Source organism: Spinacia oleracea, chromosome 4 (genome assembly GCF_020520425.1).
Source record: "Spinacia oleracea cultivar Varoflay chromosome 4, BTI_SOV_V1, whole genome shotgun sequence".
In the NCBI taxonomy this organism is placed as follows: Eukaryota; Viridiplantae; Streptophyta; class Magnoliopsida; order Caryophyllales; family Amaranthaceae; genus Spinacia; species Spinacia oleracea.
In genome coordinates, this window is record NC_079490.1 from 22,605,864 (window position 1) to 22,614,922 (window position 9,059).

The window sequence follows — 9,059 nt, forward strand, 5'->3', positions numbered from 1 at the left end:
AGAATTTGCAAAAGTATAATGCTACCAAATAGAATTTCCCTATTTCTTTTAGTTTTAATAAAATAATGTTTGCCTCTAAAACCTTTTTTTAGCATCAATGAAATTTATAATGCCCCTAAAAAGTATTTTTTAGCTAAAAAATTTGCGGGCAAGTCTTTTATTTTTATTGTTCGTTTTTTGCTTTTTATCCATATTTTGTGCTCGTAAATGTGGTTTTTATATTCTTCTGTTCATTTCTCCGACTTATTTTTCATGATTTAGGTTTCTAATTTTTTTTTCCTTAGATTAATAAGGGTATAATAAACTAAAGTAAACGATCAACCAATAGGAGAATAATATTATAAATTAATAGTAGCCTATGTAGGATTCGAACCTACATCATTGTGCAATTGCACAAAGCTCTGCCAATTGAACTAATAGACTCTTTTTATTGGTACAGTGTTATGGTAGTTTTAAGAAGAAAAAATAAAGTGTAGTGACATATTAGTTTACATAGTCTTCTATGTCCTTTATACGTCTAATACACTTAGTATTAGGTTGATGAGGCTCTTACGACACTATTCTTTTGCGTCGGTAAAACATATGATTAGCGTTGCTACAGACTTACTACGCTTTTAAGCGCCTCCAGAGATCTAATTCACGTTTTCCACTACCTTACCTTTTAGAGTACACTAAAAGTGTCGCAAGAGCGTTACTGTGATTTTTAAAGAAGCCACAAAATATTAGACCAGAGCTCACTAATAGTGGCATAGAAACTTAATTTTCATGGTAAATAATAAATAACTTGTAAACTAAAAAAACTCATTCTACAAACACAAATGAATTGGAAGAATAAAATTGTATTGGATGATAAATAAATAACATTGTTTTACAGGTTTCTAAAACTAACGAACCAAAAAGTGAATCAAGTACACCATCTAAATATCCTTGAAGACAAAATTCATCTGTCATTTCTCATCCACATTCAGTTTCAGTTTGAGAATTTTAGAAGATTAACCTGCAAAAAAAAAATGACAAGTACTTAATAATAATAATTACTTGGAAACGGATAAATTGCAAAAAATTTGGGTACATCTCCATATAACAGGAAGAACGAAACAATTTTGGACAAACAATGACTCTCGATTGTCAAACGAAGTATCAATATCTAAATTCTAATCAAGACAGTTACAAAACATAGTCAATATACTGCATACAGTGTGTTGATAAGAAAAAAAATGCAGAATCTTGAGGAATAGTTATAGAAAAGTAATTAAAGAATTCTGTAAACTGCCATAGGGGCCTAGGGGGATTATTATGCGTTATAAGGTACGAGAATTTTAACTAGCACAAACAACACAATCTTCTGAGAAACCTGCCAAAATATTCAGTAATAAATGTGTGAAGGCAAGAATTTTTGAAACAGACCGTAATTAAACTTCTTTGTCCCTGGTATCTACTGATGAGTGATGATAAAGAGCTGCTGCCATCTTATTAACATCACAACTAGTTGCTCTTCCGAAAACCACAGGGTTACAAAAATCTCGTAAAGCATATGCAATTCATGTAAAGAATGTAATCACTCTCATAGAACTCAAAGGTAGAAGGATATATTCCTACAATACTAGACTATAAACAGAATAAGTAGAGCATACGGAAAGTGAAATACCAAAATTTTGTCTGACATCCTCTTTCACATTCGCTATTGCAGATCCTGGGGCTACAATACAAGGTAAAACACTCGAGTAAGGTTGTACGAGCAGCCAAGGTGGATAGGCATCCATTTCGTGGCACAGAGTTGGGCACCCCCTGAAGAAAAACAAAAATCATTAGTATTCACATTGAGCTTCAAATGCTGAGCACGTGAAAAATCTAAGTAAAAAAGATGGCCTTCGTGAAACTCAAGAGGTTTAATCACAATAATGCAAGTCCTTTTCCACTTTATTGAATGTCACTTTTAGACTTGATGAACTCAAGAACAGCAGCCCACACTATCCTTATTCCACTTCAAGTAGTCTCCTACTGAGAAGGAAAAGGAATTGAGAGCAACATGGACAATCACTAAAACTGTTCTTTGGCTTTTGCATAGTGATCAATTAAATAAACCAGAATAAAATAAATTGTGAGTGGTTGAAACCAAACCTATGAGAGACACAAGCACCTTCAACAACACACTCTCAAATAAAAAGATTAAGAACAGATGAGTAGAGAGGCAAAGTACCTTAAGAGCATTGTTGTAGTCCGATATGCCTAGCTTCCCATGTAGTAGCCAAAGTAACCAATCTGCTTGATGTAAGGCTAACCAATATGCTTGATGTAATAATGCAGCAGAATCCTTGTTTTGGCTATCAGCATTCCACCAAGAAACCAGCTTGCACAGTTTAGAAGAACCAGTACACTGTGATTTGGAGCTATGGACTTAACTGCTGGTAGAGCATCGGGGCAACTCTCGTTAGATAAAAGAGGCCTAGATAATGGCTCCCCTGTAGAGCTGCATTCATAGATATCAATGCTACAGTTTTATACCACTATAACCAGAGATATATATCAACTACTCCATTAAATTTGATTGCGTATCGCTTTTAAGGAATTTAGTTAAATACCTTATAAAGTATAAAAACTAAAATTAAACAAGGGGTCGTGATTTACCATTGTGAGATTCCTTTTATCAGCACCAACTATCACTTGCTGGAAACTTATGGAAAACAAATTGAGATCAGCTGGACCTCTGGAAGAAAAACACGATAGCAATTCACATTGAAAAATCAAAAGAAATCAAATTTATTGAAACTTACAATTCTCTAAGAGAGAGAAATTTAGGGAAAATTAAAATTGGAATCAATAATAATTTAGACCCACATCTGGCAGTTACTCGTATATAACAAAGAAATTCCTCATATTACCCCAAATTTAACTTCCAACAAAACAAATTTTGAGCGAAAATAAGTTCCCAGAGTAATTCAAATTTAAATCTTACCTCAATAATATTTAGGGAGGGATTAAACAATGTGTTTTTATCATTACCAATCTCACTTTATAACAAAGAAAAATTCAGATCGAAAGACAAATTTAAGAGGCATTGGAATCGAAAAATGAAATAAAACTACCAACAAATTATCAGCAAAATTCGATTGAGATCAATTCAAAGTGCAAACAATTATTAATATTGCAATTTATACTCGAAAAAACAAATCTTGAAATAAATTCATATAGAAATTTTACAAAAGTGATTCATATGGGGAAAACTTACCAGTGAAATTCGAGAAGAATCTAACAAAAACTGCGTAGAGTGAAATAAGGATTGCTTGAGAATACGAAGAACATGACAGTCGCTCAAACGACAATGAACCTTCAGAGGGGTGGAGGACGGTGGAGAACTCGGAGTTTTTGACTGTTATTAGGTCTCATTCAAGAAAAATTCCTAACCCACAAATCATGCTTACACTGTACCTGATATGCCAGGCAACACTGTCTCTTCTCTTACACACACACTAGCAGACAACCTAACAACAATCAAACACACACACACACAACACCAGATAAACAATTCACATTCAAAAACTATCTATTTATCCTATTATGTCTATCAAAATTGTTTACCAAATCAACCTAGAACTAGAGGAAACTACTAGTTGTGTTACAATTGAGGATTACAAGGCTCTGTTATAAACTGAACCATCCAAGTTCGAGTTGAACAGAATATTGTTTGAAAAAAGTACCAAAAATTAATTTACAAGAACCACTATTGTAACTCACTAAACTAAATTACGAAAAGAAATTGATTTTTCCAACCATAACCGGAAAAAACTATCGCAAAGATTATCCAGTAATCTAGATGATGATTTAACAAAATTCATAAAACAAGCGAATGCTACAGTAATTGCATTGAGGGACACAAGTAGAAATTGCACACAGCCATAGAGATAAATAAAAAGAATCAGATTGAGTTATTACAAATATGAACTGAGCAAAAATACGAATTGTTACTTCAATTGAAAAAAGTCCGAAACAAAATTTCACCGAGCCAAAGAGGGGAAAAACGAACCAGGTTGTATAATTAAACAAAATTAATCCAACAAACACAATCGAAATGAGTAATCAGGTTACAAAATTCAAAAAACTAACAAGCCTGACTGTATTTCAAAGATTATTCGAACTACGACGATAATCCTAAATAAACCCTAGAAATTTGGGGGGTAAAAATTAAGGCGCAGGAGAAAGAGAAAATTGCCTGTAGATCTTTGGGAGGTAAAATAAACTGAGACGCCTTATGAAAGGATCAGATAATGATTTCCCGCCAATGGAACGCAAGTCGACGTTGCAGAGCACGGATTCCAAGGAATTGACGGAGAAGGAATCATCGTTGATGGCGGAATGTAGGGTGATGATTGCTCGGACTTGTCGAGGTTGACGTTGTTACAACACCAGTGGATTTTGGCGTTGGTGGTTCATGGAATTGATTAATTGGAATGGATTTTTGGAGTAGAGAATTCAGCCATTGAAGATTAAGGATCGGAGTTGGGAAGAAGTTGTGGAGTAGGGAATATTTTCCCTTCTTTTTCCTCCTTTTTTCATGGGATAAATTATTTTTTACCACCTATAAAAATCAAAAATTTATTTTATACCACCTAAAAAACTAAAACATGTATTTTACCACCTAAAAAAAATTTAAAAATTATTTTTTACCACCTAAATAATAGAAAAATAGATGAAAATGTTATGTAGGGGGTTACAATAACGGTAATATTTCTAATATGTTCTATTCTTCCACGATTTCATGTATTTAACTCTATTTTCTTCCCCCGCTTCCTTATTTTCCATTAATTTACATAATTTTTCACCACCATTAATTTACAAAATTGACAAATTTAATGGAAGTAAAGAGCGAAGGGTGAAAGAGTTAAAGAAAGTCACACAAGGAAAGTATAAAATTGGAGAAAAATTGAATTAGGTAGCCATACATAAATGTTTCATCTATTTTTTCGTTTTGTAGGTGGTAAAAAACAAGTTTTAATTATTTTTTAGGTGGTAAAATACAAGTTTTAATTTTTTAGGTGGTAAAAAACAATTTTTCGATTTTTTTAGGTGGTAAAAACAATTTGTCCTTTTTCACGAGAGAGGGTGCCCGCTATTCCCAAGTTTAATAAGCCCGCCATTATCAATTTTAATCCCGCTTTTATGAAAATTTAGGGTTGAACGGAATTTAGATTTTGAAAAAATAAAAAAATAAAAGATAAGTGTTCGTAATTAGGGGTGAGCTAAAAAAACGAGTATTCAGTTCAAAATCAGAATCGGTTAGGACTAAATTGGGCTATGCCTTTCTATTTGTTTAAACTATGATATAAAGAGTACTATGTTGTATTTTATTTACCAGAAAAAACAAATATAACTGGTTTAAACAAATGAATTTTATTCGATATAACATATGGAGTAATTAAGTATTTAATCGAATCATAAAACATTATTTTATCTAAACTAATATGTAAGTTATATGTTTTGTTACTCTCTTTGTTGTTATGTTGATTGAACTTGTTTAGACTAAATTGATATAATAATTCTAATATTCTATGTCAGTTAGCTCATTATGCCACAAGGTTGGACCTCCGAAGCAATAGCATCAGGCCAGTTTATCAATCTACCATGCATTCATCTATAAAGCACGGGTGGTTGTAGGACCAATTTTACTTCCGCTTAGCAAACTGACAGCTTGTGCAGGGTTCTACAAGTCCAACATAAACAACCAAATATGATTCAATCTTCTAGGGGATATGGGAAAAGGAGTATGTTCACAAATTCTTATTTACAAAGGGTGTACAATAAATATTGTACACCGAAGTAAAAGTTGACTCAAAATACATAAAAGTTACCCTTATATATGTAAAAGTTATCTATTTTCTGTTGATAAATTTTGTTCATTTTAATAAAAAAAATCTTCAAAATCATTAATAATGTATAAAAATTAATCATTTAAGCTTTTAAAATGTTAATCTATCAATTTCTTTTTCATAATGTAAAAGTTACAAAAAACTATGTAAAAGTTACTTTGGTGTACGATAAATTTATTGTACACCTTGTGCGCGCAAAACCTTTGGGAGTATGTTAAATCTTTTGATTTAGTCTCTTTGTTACATCTTTGATGAACCCTTACTCATTCATCAAGTGTTGCCAACTTTTGAAGATTAGATATGATGTATGTACTATATATGTAGTCATGTCCTTACTCATTCACCAACTGTAAAACTATAGGACGTTATTGGCATTATTGAAACTTAATTATAGGAATTGAATGGACTTGATATATAAGTCCTGCATATTGCAAGAGATCACTATATATAGGACCTTATTAATCATAGAACCGAACCAAACATGTGGCATTACGAATCAAGTTTGAAACCTATATTATGTTGCTCGGAAATGACATATTTGAAACCTATATTGAAAGTGCATGGTTATATTATATTATATTATAGGTGAACTATCTAGTTATTTTACTAGATAAGTATGAAATAATTAACAATATTTATCTATTAGTAACTTTCGTGGCGTGATTTAGATTTACGAGGTTTTCAAATCGTAAATCGAATTCTAAGGATCTGTACGTTCAGAACTATTACTGTTTCCCGTTTTTCCATTTTTTTCCTTAAAATATTAAACAATTCTTGTTCGGGTAAACTACTTAAAAAATTAACTTTTGCCCAATTCTTGTTCGGATTCATGATTTTGGTTTTCTCGGGGAAAGCGTTGTATACTTTTATGATATGTCTCGTTCACCCTCTCTCCTCTGTCGTTCCTCCCTTACCGGTGTTTCAGTCCTTTCTCTATCCTCCTTAAATTCTCTCTCCTCATATTTTTACATGGCTGCTAATTTCATTGAAATTCTTCCCTAAACTTGTAGATCTCTATAAATTTCTCTCTCTTATTTAAAATCTTCATTTACCCAAACCAAATACTTTCATCTTAAAAATTAATCAAGCATTTCTCATAGAAGGGATTGATAAAAATATAGGTTCTGTTTAAATTCGAAAAATAATCGAAGAAATTTGACAACACATGAGAATAGTTTACATTGAGAAGTTTTGTGTGTTTGATGTTTCGAATGTTGGGAAATTGAGGCAGAGACATGGTAATAATTTAAAGGAAATAGTTACATGGTAATAATATTCAAAATAATTATGAATTATGTGTTATGAAAATGAATTACTCTAAAATATAATAACTCAAAAAATATTAAATTACAGTATCATGAAACGAATTCTCAAGAGTATAATGATTTAACAAAATATTGAATTTACAGCTAAAAATATATTTAGAAAAAGTAGAATTTAAGATGAGGAATAAGTAGAATTTGTATCATAATAAACTTTAATGAGAAATAAATTGATAAACACAATAAACACAGATAGTGAAATTAAGATATATAGTCAACGTGATACGGAGTACATTTATCTCTCTTTTCAATAATATTTTCAAGTTGCAAATAGTCAAGGTGGTACGTAGTACATTTATCTTTCTTTTCAGTAATAATATATCAAATTGTTGATAAGTTCAAGGTGGTTGCAAGTTGCAATTATACATGGACATATAATGGGAAAATAGAAAATTTTATTTAAAATAAATGTTTAATATACGTGGTAAAATTTTTTAAACGCAAAAGGCTTAAAAACTAGCAAAACACAATAATATGTTATAGTTGAGATTCGAACCCAGGCCTTAAACTGCTGAAGGCATGGGCTAAAGTAACCACTGGGACAAATGAATCTTTGTGATTACTTTGTAACTGAATATTATTTAACCTATATTACCCTGGTCCATATTCTTAACTACAAAGAAAAACAGGGAACTTTCCTAAATCTTCCTAAATCTTCCTCCGCGATTTTCTGTTCTTCTTCTTCGTTTCTGTTAAGACTTTTTTTTTTTTTTCAACTCCAAATTTTGCTGGATTTTTAAAAATCGAGTTGGAATTTTTTTAATTTTCAACAATTATTCCCTTTAAAAAAATCCCGCAGTATTTGGGATAAAGAAAATACAATTATGGTTTTCTTTTCTTTTCTCCTAAAACTGGTCTTCGGAATAATTGTTGTCAATTCAGAAACTTCCATCTCGATTTTTCGTGGACTCGGACCTAAGGTGCGCGAAGAATTGAACTTGCTTGCACGATCGAATTCAGGTATTTGCAGTAATTTTCCATAATTTTTTTGAATTCTGTGTGTTAATTATTCGTGAATTCGAGTTGGAACTAATGCAATTGATGTAATCTTCCATTAATTTTCGGATTCTTTGTGTTAATTTCTTAATTTTACAGTTGTTTTTGGATGGTAAAAGGAAATTTCGAAATGTTAGGTTATGATACATATGACAATTCATAAATCATGCGGAAAAAAAACATAAAGCCAGGAAAGCATATTATTTACACATAATCATTTAACATAGTTTAGATGCATACTCTTTGTTGCGTGCCTTCCCTAGCTGCGCCCGAACCGAACAAGAACAAGTCTTTAGGACTCCAAGTGTCGTCCCTCCGTAGATAGTCCACAGCACGTCGGGATCCGCCTTAAGCTTGACCAACTAGGATCGCCCTTAAGGTACTTAGAATTTTCGGCACTTATAGGCAATTGTATGACTGGATTTTTGCTCTCAAAAATCACTTTGAATACTTGAATACTCGATATAAATTGTGAGCATTGATCACCTATTTATAAGGCATGGGTATCGGATATTAGAATCCTACTAGGAAACGATTTAGTGAATCTGAATTAATCTAAAATTCAATCACTTAATTTATCTAGTAGACTTAGGGAATCAATCTTATACGAATCCTAACCGATCAAGGTTTCGTACGCAAGCACAAACACTCACGCAGGCGCAGCAGCCCACGAGGGGCGCCGTGCGCGCGCGCGCTGAGCCCAGGCCCAGCAAGTGCTCGCAGCCCACGAGGGGCGCGCGCCTGCTGGCCTTGCTCTCGCGTTTGGGCTTTGCTTGCTTTGGTCGCGCGCGGGCTTTGCTAGGCGTTGGGCCTAGCTTCGTGCTAGGCCTTGCGTCTAGCAAGCTCGTCCGATGTTTATTCGTACGATGCGCTTCCG

At 32.8% G+C, this 9,059-nt stretch overlaps 1 long non-coding RNA gene across 2 annotated transcripts; it reads right to left on the bottom strand.

Annotated features, from left to right (window-relative positions):
• Positions 1–819: 819 nt before the first annotated feature.
• LOC110795706 (uncharacterized) lies at positions 820–4,538 on the bottom strand. Of its 2 annotated transcripts, XR_008932874.1 has the most exons (5): positions 3,230–4,538; positions 2,629–2,707; positions 2,201–2,470; positions 1,649–1,788; positions 820–997 (listed from the first exon to the last, which is right to left on the bottom strand). It is a non-coding gene; the product is annotated as an uncharacterized lncRNA (long non-coding RNA). The 2 variants fall into 2 exon arrangements; XR_008932873.1 differs by having other exon boundaries at positions 2,629–4,536.
• Between the last annotated feature and the right edge of the window lie 4,521 nt (positions 4,539–9,059).